Genomic DNA, 19451 nt, shown 5'->3' with positions numbered 1-19451 from the left:
ATCCCCCAACATAACATAGTTCCGACCACCTAGGTAAGCTGCACTGCACTCACAAATTAACAAGAGAAATTACCGTGAAAAATCCTGAAGTTTTGAATATTACCGTAGTGTCAGTTAAAGGAAGATGGTGAAAATTCACCTGTATGATTAGTTGTTATTCATGCCCTTTTCATTCTTCTGTTCTGTATTTTCTATTCTAAGCATTTCTGTGTACTTCTTAAACAGTTGCTGCATATACATGGCTGTATTTTTGTAGTGGTAGAATAAGTGAAATGTTCAAGGCCAAATTTTCTTCCAACATTTACATGGCCGACCTCAGTTGTACAGCTTTGTTTTTAGAGAGGAATAGGTATTGCTGCTAATGTGACTCATGAAATTCAGTTGATAATGCTGGGATTGTGTGTGTTTATTTCTCAGAAGGATTATACTCATGCAAGGAGAATGGAGTACTGCAGTGAAAATCCTCCATGTGGATCTAAGACCAGACTTATTTTTTTAACTGCTGAAGAACAGAGTAAAAATGTAGTCTATTATGAATTAATTCATAAGGATCTAAAGAAACAGTTTCTCATGTTTATCTTGTTTGCTGTTCTGCTCTTAGGTGACTGCATGACCCCTCTCTCTTTGTCTTGGTCCAATTTCACAATCGTAGATTGCAAGGCCACTGCTTAGTTCCTCTTACAGCTCCTCCTCACCGGCTGCTCTCAGACTACATGCCCAATAGTTGCCAAATATACCTATATCTGTACAATAGAGACTTGTAGCATCTCAGTAACATTCACAACCTGGTCAAGAACACATCACTTGCCAAGCAAAACCCTAAGTACTGATGCCTGCACATACATGCTAATCGTGTTTCAATCCTCAACTATATGGAAAAGCGTTTTCTGTAGCATAAACTAACCTATAGTAGTACAGTAGTAGGAGCAACTGAAAATGCCCCAAAATCCTCTCCTGAATGTCTGAATGATCCAACCTGCATATAATAATCTTCATGCAGTTCTTATGTAAAGAAGCAATCTTTGCCTTTTGAAAATGATATAAAGGGGACCTACTTTCTCTAGTTTCATACTTGCATCAAACTGTCTGTTGTACATTCTTCCAAGTGTTGTTTTAGCAGACTTTAAGAATATAAAAATAAATCTTTCAATAATAAAGGGGACATTTCCTTATCCCCTTATCATTTCCTTATCCCTTATCAAAAGCAAGTTTTGCCTTTTGGAGTTACTATTAAAGCATGTGATTTCCCCAAACCTGTTAGAAAGGTTGTCCTTTGTTTTAAGCCACAACAACAGCAAATACATTTAGAACATGAAAAAACATTCTGTCACAATAAATCCTTGAATGTATTTCTTAGTAAGGAATCACATTTACATTTTCCACATCAATAAAAAGAATACAAGTCAACAACCAAAGTTTTCCCTACATTTTATAAAGGTGCCTAAGGCAAGTTATCTTCAAAAGTGGAGGCTGGCTATTTAACACTGCTAATATTTCTAGCCGGAAGACATCGGGAGGAACATAAGGACTTGTTCTGAATTTAAAGGGTCTTTAGATTGTAAGGTCTCTGCTTCCAGGTCTGTCTAATGCCAAGTTTGTAGAACAGTTGGACCTTAGCAGTAGAGGTTACTAATTAGCATATTTTCAGGTGCTCCTGTGCATTCTTTGCTGTAGTTGTAGGATCACTCTCATATTAAATGCAAAATACATATTTAGGTGTTTTGCTGAATTGGGACTATATATTAGAAGATTCTTTCCTTTGAAAGAGTGATTTGATTGGCAAACCTGAACAGTCAAAAGCCCTTGTTTATAGACCTCCTTCTCATTTGGTAAGTGTTTCCATGGAATGGGGATCCAAAATATACAAATAACAATGTCTCCATTTGAAGTCTTTCTGTATCCTTTTCCTAAGGCTCAAGAGACTGTACTGTTCATGCAACATTTAAGAAAGCTTCTGACCAGTTCGGCTTGCATACTAACGTTGATACCAGTAACAGCCTACCTTTGCAGCTAGTTGTATCTTTGCCATTTGAAGCTATGGATGAATGTATAGAACTGTGTACTATAAATGAACCACAAAAGTCCCAATCTGATGCTTTCCAGGACCGTCAAACCCATCCCAATGATTGCAGAAGAATTATTGTATGAGTATAATTTTCAGTTTCACATACCTGCAAAGCTTCTCTGTCAATAAGTTTCTACACATTCCCTTGGAATTGCATTTGTAAAACCTCAAAATAGAGTTCAGTCTCTAATGGGCTTAAATGCGCTTCCTGTTTTGAAGAAGAGACATTGAGGAGGATCTTGAAGTGAAGTGTCTGCAGTTTTGTATGCTAATCATACTTTCACCGGAGTTATGTTCTTAATAATGCAGATTGTTTCCTGGGATACTGCAGCTCTTCCCCAACTTCTTGTCATCCTCATGTTTGATTGCACTCATAAATTGCATGTGGGCACTAATAACTTCTGCTGATGTTACACTGCATGTCACTCTGATCGTTGACTCAGCCTCTCTCGCAGTCCGGGATTTTCTCTAGCAGTGTATGTTATAGGTTCAGCAAGAGTTTAGGAGATTGAATAGAGATGATAAGAAGAAGATGATGGACCTGCATTTCATTCTTGAAAACATCCATTTACTGGTGATGATCTAAATAATGCACTATTTATTTTTTTCTTGACATATAAAACAATGTTGTTACCACATAGTCACACAAATCAAATTTTTCACCAGTTCTAGGCTAAGAGCAACAAATAGATTGATTATATTCCTCTCTTGGTCTGCTCCTCTTAGAAAAATCTGTCATCTGTTAGGGGAAATAACAAGCACTAGGTCTGAAGGGATCCACTATCTTTAGCTTTTATTTCCTTAATAAGCAAATCAGTCCTCATCAATGTGCAAGATCATCAACATGTATTTCAATTTCTGTACACATCAGAATATATCAACCACAATTACATTATGTGGAGGGTAAATCACACAGTAATTAATGTAGCTAATAAGCAGCATACAAGGTCTGATTCAGCCTTATGAAAGTCAGGGGAACATATCCCACTGACTTCAGTAAGATTTGGATCAGCTTTCTAAAGATTTGGATCTTCACTTAGTTTATGATACAACCACATGTTGCAGTAAATAGGCTTATACTCTCTGTGTGTATCTGTGGGTCAGCACACTCATACTTCAAGCAGGACCTACTGAGTAAAAGCTTCATTTATGCATGAGTGTCTGGCTCAAAAAAAAAAAAAAAAAAAAAAAAAGTTGCATTTGCTACAAAGCATTGCTGCTTTTCTTTGAAACTACACTGGCAAAAATAATGTTGCATACAGGCCAATGTATATTGCAAAGAGAAATGTTATATTAGAAAAAGAACATCTTAGTAGTAAGCACAATACTTTACAGTGTATTTCACAAGTACGGTAGGTATCATTCTTTCTGAAAGGTTTTCCAGCCCTCTTGATCCAAATCACAAAAGCCATCATGATCTGTATTTGAGTACCCCTCAGGCTGCTGTTCAGATGTGCTGGAGAAATTAAGGCTTCCTTCCCTTCCTTGTATCAGTCACATCCAGCAGAAAGTTACTACCAGAAAATAAACATAAAGTATGCAACTATCCTATAATGTCTCTTCTACACTCACATCCTTTGATATGTGATTCAAGGGTGAAAAAGTCCCTTTCACAAGGTTTATAGGCTCATAAGTTTTGTTCAGTTATTGCTCAGAGCATCTGATGTTATCCACTGTAAAATCCATGCAGTCAACCTGTGAAGCTACAAGAAAAAGACTGTGCTGGTATAAATAAAAGTTGTCCCTTCAAGAAAATTTCAGGCAGTTTGTTACTGTTTATTTTGGTCTCATCAGGCTGCCACTACATGATAAATGATTTAGGTTAAGGGTAATTTAGTTTATGGCACAATAGGTATGAAAGGTTATCCCTTCTTATGCCCTTCTCACATAAAATCTACTTTAAAAAAAGTAAAGTCTTTATGTCTCAATAAACAGAAGCCACATAGACATTGTGTAACAAATTACATATTGGATAACAATCTATAATATTTTATTGGCTTATGAGGTTTGCATTGATTTGAATTTAACCCAAAAGCAAAGCATTACTGTTTCTCCAAAACACTGAAATAAAAGGGAAACAGAAATCTCCATTACAGTTTTTTTTAAAAGTGTAGCCACCTGAAACATCTCTGAACAATGCAATTAAACTCCTGGATATAGCCTAGAGTTCACCTTGTCTCTTCCCTTTGCATGACTGAGAAAACCTTGCAAATCAGCCTCAGCGAGGAGCTTAGCACTGAGGTTCACCACAAAGCCAAGAAACAGCTGCTGACACTGGGCTGTAATTGCAGGAATATTCTGTAAAGCTCCTCTGTTGCCACATTCCCACTGTGAGCTGTTAGCGGTTTACTTTCTGGATGACTGATAGCACTGCCTGGAACTGTGGGTGAAAAATCAAGAGTTTGCGCTGTTCATTTTGCACAATCATCTGCTTTCTGAAATGCAGAGTTTTGTAGGAGACAAAGTCAATGCGAATCATGGTTAGGCTGCAAAGCCATCTTCACTTGATCATTTACACTCCAGGGTCCACTAACATGCATATCAAAGAGATGGCACTTGAAACCAAATAACTTTCAGTGCTCGATGGGAACAAAGAAGGAACAAGGAGGCTACGATTTTTACCTCATGGACTTGTGGGAACACAGATATTTTTCTTATGGATGCAGACTGTGTTTCACCAAGGCCAATATGCTATTTCCAGTGGTGGTCAACAACTGGTACTCTAGACTTGGACAGCAATTAGACATACATGTGCAATTAGAAAGTGAAAGTTACAGACAAAAAATGCAAGGTATATCACTGCAACATCAGAAATAAAACTGGCAGGGATGCTGAGATGTTACCTGGTGACTTTTCCTGCCGCTGTATAAAACCTCATGTTATAGGAATTATATCAATATCTCAGAAGTTATACTAGTTTCATGACATATCTTCCAAAATTACCTACTCAAGGACTGGCCTTTTTCTGTGCTTCCCCCGATCTATAGAGGTATTTACAAGCCTAGGTAGTGGTATCGTGTTTTTTGGGGGTTTGTTTGGTTTTTTTTTTAATCAGGAGAATATGGGTGAAGGACTACATGGCAGGAAGGCTTCATCCAGAGAAAGCCCATTAATTAGATTCATAGTAATGTTTTGTATTTGGCTGAATTTTGAGAGTTATATGTATCTTGAAAGTAGAAGGACTTTATATACATAAAGTAGAAGGACTTCAGATATACATATTCTTTTCAGAAACATGCAATAAAAACTACCGATCCTTAAAGCAGGGAGGTGAGGCACAAACAAGTCTGTTATTCCTAGCATTGATTAGTATTATTCTATCCAGAAGAGGGCAATAGTGGCTGTGCATTTGGACCAGTATTATTTTACACACCCGTTGGCAGCTGAGACTAAGGCACCAATATTTTATAAGCCATATTCCAGTGATTTATGTTGCGTGGCAGAATGCAACCTATCAATGGCAAACATCTTCACTGCAATCACATTTATTGTATTTGATCCTGTCTGTTGGACTATGCCTTGGCCACTGTTGATCACCAGGCCACAGCCTGTGCAATTACCCACTTCAATAATCAGTGTCTGATTCTGATGAATTATAGCATGGGCTGCCGTATTGTTGAGAATAAATGAGATGGTATAAATGGTATGACAGGTAACAATGCATTTGTAGTAGTGTACACAGCCATTAAACTTAATGCAAAAAAGGGGCCACTAAAATATGTATAAAAATAATCAGAAATAAGATTAAAAATATATTTAAGGCTATGGTTGTTGACCAGGCATGAGAGACTGAAAAATACCCTTGTTCTGCATAAATGTGTGAGGATTTCAGGCAGGACACCATGTGGCGTTGCTCACGTCAGCTCTCATTGCTTGTAGTCCAGCACATTCAAGTTTCTGGGCCAACTGAAGTGAGTAACGTGGCTGTTTCTCCCGTGGTGGTGTAAATTTTGGCTACTCCCTTGACTGCTGTACCCAGCGCTGCTAACACTGCCTATGCTGGCAACGGACAGTCAACAAAAGGTTGCAAGAGATGGCCCCAGGATGGTCTCACACAATGCTACTGCCCTAATCAGCCCACAGGGATTGGGTTAAAATCCTGCTGTTCTCTGAATGCCTTTCATAACTCTGTCCTTAACACCCCATCCCACATTCAGTTGAAATACTGGCTTTAACTACTTGGTTAAGAAAGAAATCCCATATGCTGCTGCTGAGGGGGTCAGTTCTAGGAAGGAAACTGGCCACTTCTTACAGTGAAAATAAGGCATATATTTACAGTGCACACAGAGGAGCTTTCGCTCCCCCCCCCCAGGGAGAGGAGAGGTGCGTGGGAAGGGCGCAGCCTCAAACACGCCCTTCCTGCACCCTGGCCCCAGAATGCAGGTCATTTTCTAGGGCATCCCCACAGACAGGAAAAAAAAAATCTGGAATTGATACTATTCACAGGGTTTCAGGGGTTTATTTAAATCGTGCTTATTCTGATGCATTTTCTTAATAAATTTTCTATTTTCAACCTCCTGGTTTGTCCATATGGTTTTGAAATGTGAGCTCCCATAAGGAAAGCTAGTAAAAAGGATCTCACCTGGTTTTATTTCAGGGGCACTTGTGCTTACATTTCTTCACTACTTTTAACTCATTCAAAGGTCACAGACATCATCTAAGCATTCATGGTATATATCACATGTTTGATTTTGCTCTGTTTACAAACAAAAATCTTTTCAATACTTTATGATATAACCTTCTGCAGCAGAGTTTAGAAAACCACCAATGACTGATACCTTTGTGATTCAGCTTTGGAGTGTCTCACGATCAATTTCTAACTTGTTTTTTTTTTCTCTCAAAATACTTTTTTTGCATCTGTGGGTATGAGTGAGAGGTTTGTATGACTTATACTTCACTGCACTTAACAGGGCTCCCTAGTTAGTCAGGGCTTGGGCTTTATTTTTGGGTATTGCTGGTGGTTGCTCTGGCTGCTCGCATGACCCCCTCAGCATTGTCAAACAAAGTGGTTTCCTGCTAATTCCTTTCAGGGCTTAGATGGATTTTGAATCAATCTTCATGAGAAAGTCAGCCAGACAAAGAGCTAAAATTGTGATGTGGTTAGTCATTTATATTTTACCTGAATCAGTGAGTAAGGTACTTTTTGTCAGTTCTTACACTTCATACCTAACTTTTATTCTACTATTTTTTGACAGAAGTTTGATTTTGGGTATCTCTTGCCTATGTCTTCCAAAGCAATCCTCTGAATCCCTAACCCAAAGTTTAATATCATCCATTATTCAACACCTTCAATAAGACTAACTTTAAAACTAGTAATCTCCCAGTAAAGCCGTGCAATTAATGCTGAAATACCTCAAGTACAGAATAATACCAAATAGCACTCCCCATAGCCTTCCTCGGAGCATCCCAAAATACCAATAGCCTTCCCTGAAGTCTCTAGTTATCAAATATTCCTTAAGATTTAGTGGTAGATCCTGGCTCACCTAAGTGAGCATTTTGCATTAAAATACAAAATATTTTTCCTGCAAATTTAACAGTGAACTCTACATCAGCTCTCAGTGCACCCATTTTATGCCAGATTTGAATGATCAAAATGTACCCCCAATGCTGCTTATTGCACTAATGAGCTTCGCCCCCTTTACTTCGTTTTATCATTTTTATCACTCTTTAATTTGTTATATAAATTATTCAGTGTTTTCTGTAGGTGCTGCTGCCCTGTAGCACCTAATCTGACCTGGCAGGAAGGGTGATGGGGAGCACCCACCACGGTGGCCTCAGCACCAACCACTGCCCCCACCCTCACCCTGCTCACCCCTGCTATGGAAAGGGGCTGTAACATGCTGGAGTTTTCCTTTTCCTTGAGGTATTAGGCTATGGCTTGCCTTTGGACAAAGCTTTTGCTTTGGATGCCTTTACAGTCTTCATAGCTGCAGTAGTATATGCTTTATCTGAAAACATTGCATTTACTATAATATAAAGAGGCCATTACTGTTTAGCTGTGTTCACCGCTGTTCTTCCTTCCCTCCCTGCTCTTTTCAGCTGTGTTCCCAATGTCTTCCTAGAGTTATCCAGTATATACTAGGCTCAGTTATTCCTGTTTGCACTAGATACAGCACAGTTATGTTTCTTCCCTCAAGCTCAGTGTCCTCAGAGGAGTATTTAGGTTAAGAGCAGTTTATTCCTGGCTGGAACTGCAGCAATTGTGCATGGGTTCATAAGCCAGGATTCCCCTTTGCTTCAGGCGGCTACTAAAAGCCAAGGTGATGTCTCAGATGGAGATGAAAACAGAGAGGTGCAGCAATGGGGCATGAAGCATTCCTGCCGCTGCGGCAAGGAGGATCCCTGCAACACAGACTGGTGTTTGGGGCATGGCGGCAGCACAGGGGGTGAACGATCCTATTAACAGACAGAAACATGTATGGAGAAGTGGCTAAATGGTGCAATAGACTTATAGCCCTCTGCCTCAGCTGCCCCCCCAGCAAACACGGAAAAGAAAGGTTTATGTGACAGCTGAGGCTGCCGGAGGTGGGAGCCTTCACTGAGCAGTGGAAAACAAGGATACACTGAGGCTATGCTATGAACTCAGTCACAGCTCTGTTATCTGCTTTTCAGGCAGCCACACCTGAGCAAAGTGCATTTCTCACCACACCTCCGTTTCTCACCATACCTCAGTTTCTCACCATAGCATATCTCCTGCCTGGGAAGGGGGTGTTTCTTGGGGAACGTTTGCACAGGTACCAGCCTGACCTTATTCTGGTCAGAGCTGCTTGGTACTTAAGCAGCAATGCCAACAAATATTTATAGTACATTTATTCCTACGCGAATCCTCTCCTTGAAGAATGAGTCTTTTCTTTTTGTTTTGTTTCCTTTTTATGCAAGCTTTTTGCAAAGAAATGCATGAATAACTGTTCCTATTTCAACTGTGTAGGAAATGAAGATTTTCCTTGTAAGTAGAAGAGGATCCCTCTGACAAGTCTTTCCTCTCTGGCTATGCCCTCACCAAACAGATGGCTATACAGCTGGCCAGGCATTACAGTTATATAGTTAGTAAATATTGTTATTTAGTACAGATCTTTGGGCGGGAAAAGTGAGCCAGGACTGAAAATACAGACCTAACTCATGGATATGGCGGAATCGAGGGACCAGAGGCAGTTTAGAGCAGTGAAATTAGACCTGGACTTCCAGTGGCTTCAGAGCAAGTAACACTGGAAAGGAGAGGGTTAAAAATATATATGGCTTTTAGTTTTGTATGATAGCTCCAGAAAAGACTGGGTCACCTCTGTGGAGAGGATTCAGCAATATGTCATATCTAATGATGTCAGTGCTGAGAAAAAGGTGGCAGTTTAAGTGAGTATAATAGGGGTAAAACCTCTAACCTGCTGTGCAGCCTAAGTGCTCTTGTTAAAGCAGCAGACAAAACAATTTCTGGGAGAGAAATGTCCTCACTCCCAGATCTGCTGGTGATTGCAGAGCTTCCCTGCTATTATCAACCTAAGAAAAATGAAACCATTTTGGGCTAAGTGCCTGAATTAAGGAAATTAACAGAACATCATCAGTTTGAGGAGAGCTTAAATGTTGCAGTACCAGGGACCAGCTACAATACGATATGCAAAACAACACAGTACACAACAGTCACCATCCAGGGCTTATCAGACTCTAAAGCATACATCAGAAATAGTTGTTGTAATAGTGGCTGCTACCAGACATGCCAAAGAAGTGCAACTGAGACACAAAGGAGGATCAGCAACTGCACTGGAGATCAGCCTGGATGCACAGCGTGGCTCTCCAAAGTTTGCATGTGCTTTCTCTGCGGAGAACAGTCCCACAGTGCAAATAAGATGCTTGCTTTTCTTTACTTGGCTGAAGGACAGACTCCTTGGAAGCTGTAAGACACTAGGAAAGGCAGGAACAGAGCATAGGTCACTGCAGACAAGCCCAAATTCTGTCTACCAAGATGACTGAGAGTTTTCAGCTGAGGGGTGGGAAACAGAGTCCATCCAGGATGCTGCATAGTCCATGTGGCACAGCTGTCTAATTTAGGTGATAAAAATCTACATTTTATCTGGATTCCTTTACAAATGGAGGAAGGACAATTTATAGTGAGGTTTGCTCTGGTCCCGCTGTTTTTGTAATTTCATGGTAGAATTATCTGAAAGTGCTCGAAGAGATGAAGTTGCAGAAATTTCAGTGCTTTTAATCCCCATGTCTCTCACCAAAGGTACCACATATATGCTGTATATGCCAAACTCAGTGTATGCACTACTTGAGAGGGAATGTCTGGGAGAAATGGATTCAAACTGGTAAAGTATACGGTGCACCAAGGTTTCAGAAACAGTGAAAAATATTTTGTGGTCCAGCCAGACCTATTTTTTGGTTGACTGACCTCACAACAAACAAGGCAGTGGGACAGAAAGAAGCCTAAAATGCACAAAAGCAAAAGATGTGTTTGAAGGGGAGATATCACTAAACATCTGGAAATTCATTCATTTGACTGTAGGAAATTTGGTGCAGAGCTTCAGCCCAAACAGCTTCTCTAGTCCCAATGTTAATCATGGGAATGTGAAGAAAGGGTGCTGGTGAAAGGTAGCTGTTTTCTCACACTTGCTGACAACCCAGTCTAGCATGTCCTTTGCCCAGAATAGAGAGGATTTTCTTCATTAATCTTCTAAAATCCTCTAAAATCTCCCTCTCCCCAAGTCTATTAGCAGTGAGGTTTGAGCACTGTGGAAAGATGAACTCACGCGGTCCATAGTGCAGTGTGATAGCAACAGCTCACACGCTCAGTACTCAGCAAGATGCCATTTTATCAAAGCCCAACCTCTTCAGAAGTACACCAGCTCTGACAAAATTTTCTGTGGGAAGATTTCTCAAATATATGGGAAAACTGCTGGACCGAGGTTGCAGAATAGCCAGCAGTTTAGGCACAAGGTCATCAGCAGTGATGAAATTTCCACTCTACCTAAATAGTGATCTCCTGTACCCCTGGAGAGTGTCATAATCCCAGACTGCTGGCTGCTGCAGGCAGACCTACCCCAGGTTTTGATCATCTTGACCCTGGAAAAACCCTCATGAGAAAGGTTCAGCCAAAACAGCAGTGAGCAATCTACTCAATCCAGAGCAGCAAATTAACCACTGATCTTTTTTTTTTGCACATCAAAAGAGTGCAGAGGTGAGATGATAGCCCTGACTCCCAGACCACCAGCTCCTCTGAGACAGGCTGCTTCAGCCCCTTCCACATCAGAATAGAAATGAATATAATTGCACCACTTTTGATAGCAAAGGATACTTGTTTTCCAGCCAGTCTTCCCCCATGGCACAAGATTAATAAAAGATTCCTTGCAGGCATTGCCATAGATAGGGCCTTGGGATCCTCATGCTTTTGTTACGGTCATGGGAGAGCTGAATGCATTATCAAATATGGAACAGTTCTATGTTTTCTGAGGAATCTTATATATAAAATGGATTCTATTGGTAATCGCATCAGGGTGTCCTGAAGAAAAGTGAGTACTTAGTTCAGAAAAATAAGGTAGCATCTTTTTTGTTTGTTTGAGAGGCCTCTGGTGGGAGCTGCGATCAGCGCCTGGAGAGGGTTATTGCATACCTGGGCGGCTGTGTCACTCATGTTTGTATATGGATAATAAAAACAGTTATCTGGAAGCCAATTATATTAATGCCTATATTATTATGTTGTGTAAAGAGCAAGGACATAACACTGTTTCTCTCATCTTTCTGCTGTTTTCCATCTCTTTTAACAAGAGCATTACAGCAGATGCTGTCAAGAATTTTAATAAAACAAACTGCCTTTCTGACCGTCTATCCGTTTCTTCTTGTCTTTATAGGCTAGAAACGTATTAGAGGGTCTAAGTGAGGGAAATTACTCTTCTCTCCCACTCCCTCCTCCCCATGTCTCTCTCTCAGTCGCTCTCCTGAGCACTATATGCTGTGGAGTTTTTCCTCTTGCAGGAAACCCAAAATACAAAGACCCCCCCTGAAAAAGCCCTACACGGCTATTCTATGATTATTCTATGATTCTATGTCTACCTGGATACTTACTCACACTGACAGTCAGTCAATCCCCATTGCTCCCTCCTGCACTAAGCTCCAAAAGGCTCTGAAATTATGGCAGAGCCCATCCCCAGACCCTGATGTGATGTGCTGATGAGAGGGTGAACACAAGCAGTGGCAGCCGTACCTCAGGGCTCCTGCCCACAGCTCGCAGAGCTCAGCTGCAGTAAGCAAGGTGGTATGGCTAGAGAACATCCTTAGTGTGGATAAAGCCATGCTCCACCACTGTCCTGAAAACAAGTCGACCAAATCACACCATCATCCCAAGGGATAATAATATAGGAGGTTTGTAATAGTGAGTCACTTAGGACCAAAAAAATTATTAAATGCTGCACAGCTGCTGCTAGCAATACAGAAGAGACATCATCTGTCTCCTGTCCTCAAACAGAGCATGAAGACTACTGTACTCACAAAAATCCAATCATGTACAAGCAGGAGAGTTATTCCTTTCTGTGTGTGCCAGTGATCCACTGTTTTGTTCTTTTCTCGCTTTGGGTGACTCAAGGCTGGTCCTACCCCATTATCTTTTGGACCTTGCACACATACAAACCTCTGTCTGGCTTTAGAGGTGTTGCGAGTGAAGGCCTCTGAATCTTGGTGAGGAAGGAGGAAAGTGTGGAGCAAGTCAGGCTGGAAGCTGCCCGCTCAATGAGGACAGCTCAAATGAGATCATTTTAAGACAGGTATTTCTCCTGCTGTGCCCTTCCCACACTTTCTGATGCTGATCAAATTGCCTGGGAATGAATCCTAGAACATTTCAGCATCCATGTGGGCAAGTGTCAGTACACAGAGGCAACAGTAACTACAGGCAAGAGTCTGGTGAAGGCTTAGGCAGAGGTGAGTTACCGGAGTTAACTCAGCAGTGAAATCACAGAGCTAGTGAGACCTTAGTAAGCATTTCCTAATAAAAAAAAAAAAAAAACTAAAATCAAAAAAGCAGTTTTGTAAGGCAAATTACTAAAAATGGAGTGAGCTGTTAAGAGTCTTTAATTATCTCTTTCCCTAAGATGGGACAATTAACTTTACAGTCCCTGAACAAATAAGTGGAAACACCTTTTGTTCTGAAGAGTAAAAGCAGAAAGTGCTGATCAGCTGCACCTGACCCACCAGGCGGAGCCATGGCTGGAGGTGCTGCAGCTGAGCAGGGAGTCCACCAGGAGCTTCTTGGGGGAGAGGAGATGGAACTGAGAGCAGAAAGGTATGGCAAAACTCAAGCTTTTCCTCTCTACCTCAGTCCAGAGATCCTAAAACTGATGTGTGCAAGTCCTCATGTTTGTTTTTGTGCAAAAACATCTTGCTAGCGCTTTACTTTATGCTGACCTGGCCTGTTTAGCAGCCTCCTAGCAGGGTCTTCCATATCTCTGGTGCTTTGTCTCACACTAGTTGTGTGTGATTGTTTTCTCAGGAAGATGGAGAACTGTAAGTACCACGTCCTGATTTATTTTGCTAGGGGTTATTTTTATCTTCTATGATTAAGCTACTCAAAGATACTTGGTTCTCTTTTTAATCGTGTGGTGTTTTTTTCTTGCATATTCTGCACTTGTAGAAAGACTTTGTGTAAATAAGAGAGATTTGAAGAAGTCTGCTAGTTCATGAATGAAAATAAGGTCACCTAATCATCTAAATACTGGTGTGTTCCTACAAAGTAGGTTTTTTGGTATCCCAGAAATGATAATTGCCAGTACAGTTAGTTGTAGTTGCAGAACTGTGCCTAAAGTTCTTTGTGTCGTCGTTTCTCAAAAAGACATTGCCTCTTACCTAGAAGACTAGGCTATAAATTTGCCCATGTACCTAGTTATAACTGACTCTGAGTGCAGCATTTGGTAAGAAGGAACAAAGGACTTTTTGAGTTAGACTTTCTGGTGTTGATCCTCTGTAAGAGCATTCCCTGTAAATCTGCTCCTCCACAGCAGGTCAGAAGGGCAGGGCGGAAGGCTGAGGGGAAGCAGGGCGGAATTAAGATGGTTTTTGTGTCTTGGTCTCCCTGAGCAAGCCCCGCACCAGGAAGGTGAGCAGCATCTAGCTGACCTCTGGGCAGGGGTTAGAAGAAGGCAATCTGTGGCAATCCTCTGGAATAAACTCGGTCACAATTTTAAACAAAAGGAATATTGCCTTGTAGTAGCATGCAGCTAATACAGTTTCTGGGGGAAAAGAAAAATTTGAATGCCATTTTGAAGAGCTGATATATTTTCATATACTCACAAGACAGAGACAAACATCCTTCTAATGAAAATTTTCTGTTCAAATACAAATACTGCTTCATGCCCACATAATGGAAACACAAAACTTTGTGTTTCAAGTCCCCTTGGGGATGCTGGCACCTTGTTCTGTGATGGAAATATTTGCTTCAGCTGAAAGAAATTAATTTTAGGGTAGTTTATTATGCATCAAAAACCTTTTTAATACTGATTGTAAAGCTGGAAGAAAAGGGAGAGAGACATGTCTCCTACTTGATTTAAAGCACTTAAGTTGTTATATGTTATTTATAATTTTATCCTCAGCATGGAAGGTAACACTTCTAATACATGGCAATCAGTACCTCACTAGTATTTGAAAACTACAGCTGCATATATTGGTGTGTTTTATTTTTCTTTTTTACACAATAAAATGTGATATATGGTAGTTGCTAACTTCATATAGGTACTGATTTGGGACTTCTTAGTGTCATAAAACCTCTGAAGCAGAGACTCATGGAATGTGAAACACTGACATAGTGCCTCTGGAGCACCAAAGCAAAAGCTGGCTGATGAAGATGGGTTATTTGTGGTGATGTGGTGGAATTACAAACACTGCAGGGTTTAGTTGTGCACACACAAAAACTCCCTGAACTTGCAGAACTTCCCAAATGCTGGATGTGGAAGGAGTAGTCTGACAATTCCCCTCTCTTGGGGAAAGGGGGTGTGTGGAATAAAAGGAGGGAAGGAGGAAATGTTACTTCAGAGAAGCAAATAGTCTGATTTATAACTTGTAATATTTATCTGAAAATGGTTGCAGTGTTGACAAAAGGACAACTGTTATTTAAATAGGCTGCAGAGTGTTTGCATCTTGTTTAATCATTCAGATACATAAGTGCTGCAGGAAATTGTTAGCATTGAGCCTGATTGTGTAAAAGCTGTTGGAGGAGACCCTTTAACGTGCAACAACTGTCCGAATCAAAGTATTCACCCAAAAAGGAATATACAGTTTAACATAAAGCACTAGTCAAGCAGTTGCTTGCTTCTGGAACCACAGACTTCCAAAACTTTTTATAAAGTATTACATTTCTTTTAAAGCTATGTCATACAGTCTAAATAAATGACAACCTCAAAACTAAAACTCTTGCAAATCTTTGGATACAAAAAACAAAGTTCAATATATGTTGTGATCTTGGGTTTGTTTGGTTTTCTTTTTAATTGTTAAAATGAGCAACAGGGAAAACTTTTTTTTTTTTTAGGACTTAAATTTTCCTGAAGATTTATATTTATTGCTTTTATACCTTCAGCTGGTAGAAATTAGATTAGGTTCTCATTAACCACTTCATCTTTTAATATGCTGTAGAAAGTCATATGAAAGTGCCAAAATTAGCACTGTCATCCTCTGTGTTGTCTGTTTTACTGCAGCACAGAGCTGTGATATACTCAAATAATATACCTGTGGTGTCTGTTACTAGCACAGTCTCCTGTTCTGTTTGACTCAGACCTCACATGCATACAAATTCATTATATACATTTTTCTCTTCCAAGAATGTATACATTTGGAGCATCAGCCATTTACAGACACATAGCATAAATAAAGCAGTGAATTTTCTTCATTCTCTACCCCTTATCCTAATGAAAATTACTGAGGAAGAAAAAAAAAAAAACCAAAAACAAACCCACACAGAAAATGCAGTTCCCCCAGCATTATTCACATTGCAGTAGACAGCACAATTCTGTACTTACAGATCTTAACAGTGAAATGTCTCAGGATCTTTACAATTTTCTGCAGAACTGTTTCAAGCTCTCAGCAAGCCACAGTGTTCATCGAGGCAGAACGGAGCCGTATGGAAGGTCTATGCAGCTGGGAGATAATGGAACTATTTTCCCAGCTGGGACTACAAGCCTTTTATCCACTAAGCATTGCGTGTCTCTTCACTGGTATTAACCGTGAAATACACTGCTTTCCCGTTGTACTCATGCTAGGACCCACACAATTAGTGCTTGAATCAGATAAACAGCTACTACAGTTTATGCATATTCCTATCTGGAAATCTTGAACTATAAAAATTAGCTCTGTGTCGATCATCCTTCAAGCAAGGTGAGAGAGAGAACATGCAGCTGTCATACTAGTAGCATAAAAGATTAAATGTGCTATTGCTATTCTTTTCGTACAAATATGAGCTCCTGTCAGGTAATCAGAAACCTCTCTTCTTGCAAACTGGGTCAGTACTCGGTATTAGATTTAGAACAGGAATGGAAATAATTTTGTTTAGTCCTGGGTCCCACAATTGCTTCCTGAGCTCCATAAGGTTAAGCTCATAGGACGCAAGTCGGCACTCAGATTACATTCCAGCACTGGCTGTCCTCTTGAAACATTTAACTACCCCTCCATATTTCACATGTTAAAAAAAAAAATAAAAGGAAACTTGCTTGTCTAAAGTAGCACAGACATAAATTTTGATTACACATAAACTTCAAATCTTCTTAGATTTCCATTTTTTCCTCCTGGGACTGCTTCAGCAGAGATCAAATGCGAAGCTCAGGCAGGGGAATGTGGTTCCATTAGTAAGCAAAAGTTATTTGTATTCACAGGGGATAGAAGTGGAAACAGCAGTTTTCAGAATGTTTCTGCCGAGAAAAGTGCAGTTGTGTCATAGGCATTGCTTTACAACATTTTAATGTAATCTCAGTGTAAATCCATTAGTTTGTAATGGGATTAATTGCATGCCTGTCTGAGCAATGGCAAGTGGAGAGGATGTGGAAGTCAGGTGGCAAAAACATCGCGGCATGCAGATGCCTTGAGTAGACCAAAACAATAATTCAATCAACAAAAGAGGAGGAGTGTGCGTCTTTTTTAGTTTGAATTTTCCCCACCTATAAACTGGGATTGCATTTGTGCATCCTCTTAGTTTCCAGCACAACTGCTGACTGCAGAGAACTTGAACCAGGAGTTTGGTGGCATCTCCTCAATGGCTCTGTCATGGTACCAGTCATTTGGGGTTGCTTCCTCCTGCCCCCTGCAATGCAGTTTGGATGCGTTGAGGTGCAGTGACTCATTGCTGTGTGACTGAGCCTCTGTGCTCATTGTCAGCCCACGCAAAGGCATTGATGAGTGGCAATGATGAGGTTGCTCTGACTTGAGGTGGCTGTTGGGTTAAGACACCTTTGAAGAAAGGTGAAGTAACAGTAGCAGCAGATAAGGTGAAGATGTCCCTCCTAAAAGTAGAGGAGAGGAGGAGGAGGTTGCTATCATTCATCTGCAGAGGAGGATGGTTCACTAGACCTGACTTAAGTGATCTGGGCTCAACCCAACCTCCTTGGAAGACTTCTCTTATGACCTTGGAAGCACCTTAGCTGTCCTGGTCTGCTCTTTCTTTGTAAAATGGGAGTAGGACTATGGGAACTCATGGGATGTGCATGGAAGTGCCAGGCATCCTATGGAAGCCCCACAGGGCTGGTATGGTGAGTGCTCCCCTCCCATTTCAGAGCTCTCATAGCCATCCTCCTGATTAACATAAACAATTTTACACTTCCATCATGTGAGCATCTCAAATGAGCTTTACTGACAATTAATTAAGCCTTGCAGCACCTTATAAAGTAGACAAGCATTATCATTAGCAGTTCTATTTTTAATTAGGAATAAAATTTGAAATGAAATTTTAGGTATTTCCTCATTGAAACTTTCTTTTGAATAATGTCAGTGCCTTTTCTAAGTTGCACCATGAGTAAATAGTCAGAGAGTTGCTAACCCAAGCTTCTCATTGCCAATTTTAAAAGTTTATTAAAAAAATCTAATCTTGTCTATGTTGAAACAAATTATTTTGCTTATGCATTGGTTGTCTAAGAAGACTGAGTGGGAACAAAATTTCTTCATCCCTGAGGAAACTTATGCTGTTAAAACTTTCCCATTTCCAACTGGGAATGGAAAAAAACATTTTAGAAACGTCCTTTCTAAAGGTAGGTTATTATCTTTAAGATCTAATGTTTTCATTCAAGAATGACTGTAACACTTAAATGTCTGAATTTTGAACTTCGGAACCTCTGAATTGTTTTTATTAAAACTTGTGAAGTTCTGATTTATATTTTCAGAACTATACTGCAATCTATTAAAGATTGTGCCTGCATCTTTTAGAAATTACATAGAAAGTGATGATAAAATTGATTATCGAAAGAGTCTGTTCATAAAGGTCAAGATAGAACATTTAAATGTTACCAAAATGTTGCGGGTTTGCCCAATTTTCTTTCAAAACAAAATTTCATTGACATTCATATTTCTTTGTCAAATGTTTTGCTTTTGAAGAATTGCCTTATTCTGGCAGAAAAAGCTGTCTAACCGTTGTTTAAAAAACCACAGGTCAAAACCATCCTACTTAACATGTAACCTTATTGTGTTCCCAGCAGTCAGAAGCCCCTTAAACAAACCTTTTCAACCATTAAGCCTTCTTGCTACTCCTGTTTGTGTTTTGACAGTGTCAGAGCATGGGCAATTACCTCTGTGTTGTAAAGCAATTTGGGGTGAGACTTGAGCAACCTCAGAAGTCTAGGATGGGGCTCCAGTCACCCCAAAAGTTGGCCTTGGCTGACAAAGTGGAAAAAGTTTCCATAGCTCAGAATGAACTGCACAAAGTCCTTGTGTATCTTTCAGGACACTATTGTAGGTTAAAAATAACTCAGAGATAGGATCTGGTCTATAAAGTAGACGGCAGATAGAATCTGGAGCATAAGCTGGAAGACAGAAGTGAATTAGCAGGAGTTGGGCCAAGGTGTTTCTTGCAAAAACTCTGCTGAGGATAGGTCTGGAAGACGTTTTCTCCTCTGTTTCCTCTGTAAAAATTGGAGATGCCTTCAAATGATACATGCAGTTTTTTGTAAGAGCTGTCACTATGCCTTCAAAAGGAGATAGAGTTTTCCAGCTTACTGCTGACTTCTTGTGGCTGTGTCAGTTTTTCTATCTCTCCTTTAGGCAGGGTACATAAATCCAAAATGTCTTTAGCAACATTTTAAAGTGAATTAGATCAAGGACTAATATGATCTAGGCTCTTTCTGCTGTGCTCAAATGGCAACTTGTCCTTGAGCTAGTCCCTACAATCACAAAGGCAAAATTTAAGGCCTAAGATGAAACTCCTTTGAACAAAGGAATGTGG

The 19451-nt window shown here is 40.2% G+C and overlaps 1 protein-coding gene across 2 annotated transcripts in view; it reads right to left on the bottom strand.

Moving 5' to 3' along the window:
- CNTN6 (contactin 6) overlaps nt 1–16212 on the bottom strand; it is a 148756-nt gene extending 132544 nt beyond the window's left edge. For both annotated transcript variants that reach the window (XM_087743379.1, XM_087743380.1), the window contains exon 1: nt 16051–16212. The gene's annotated coding sequence lies outside the window, so the exon portion shown is untranslated. The remainder of the gene's footprint in view (nt 1–16050) is intronic.
- Between the last annotated feature and the right edge of the window lie 3239 nt (nt 16213–19451).

Source organism: Nipponia nippon, unplaced genomic scaffold (genome assembly GCF_047370975.1).
Source record: "Nipponia nippon isolate SJK-2023a ecotype South Korea unplaced genomic scaffold, ASM4737097v1 scaffold_9, whole genome shotgun sequence".
Lineage (NCBI taxonomy): Eukaryota > Metazoa > Chordata > Aves > Pelecaniformes > Threskiornithidae > Nipponia > Nipponia nippon.
The sequence above is the reverse complement of the archived record's forward strand: the minus strand, read 5'-3'. Positions and strand labels throughout refer to the sequence as shown.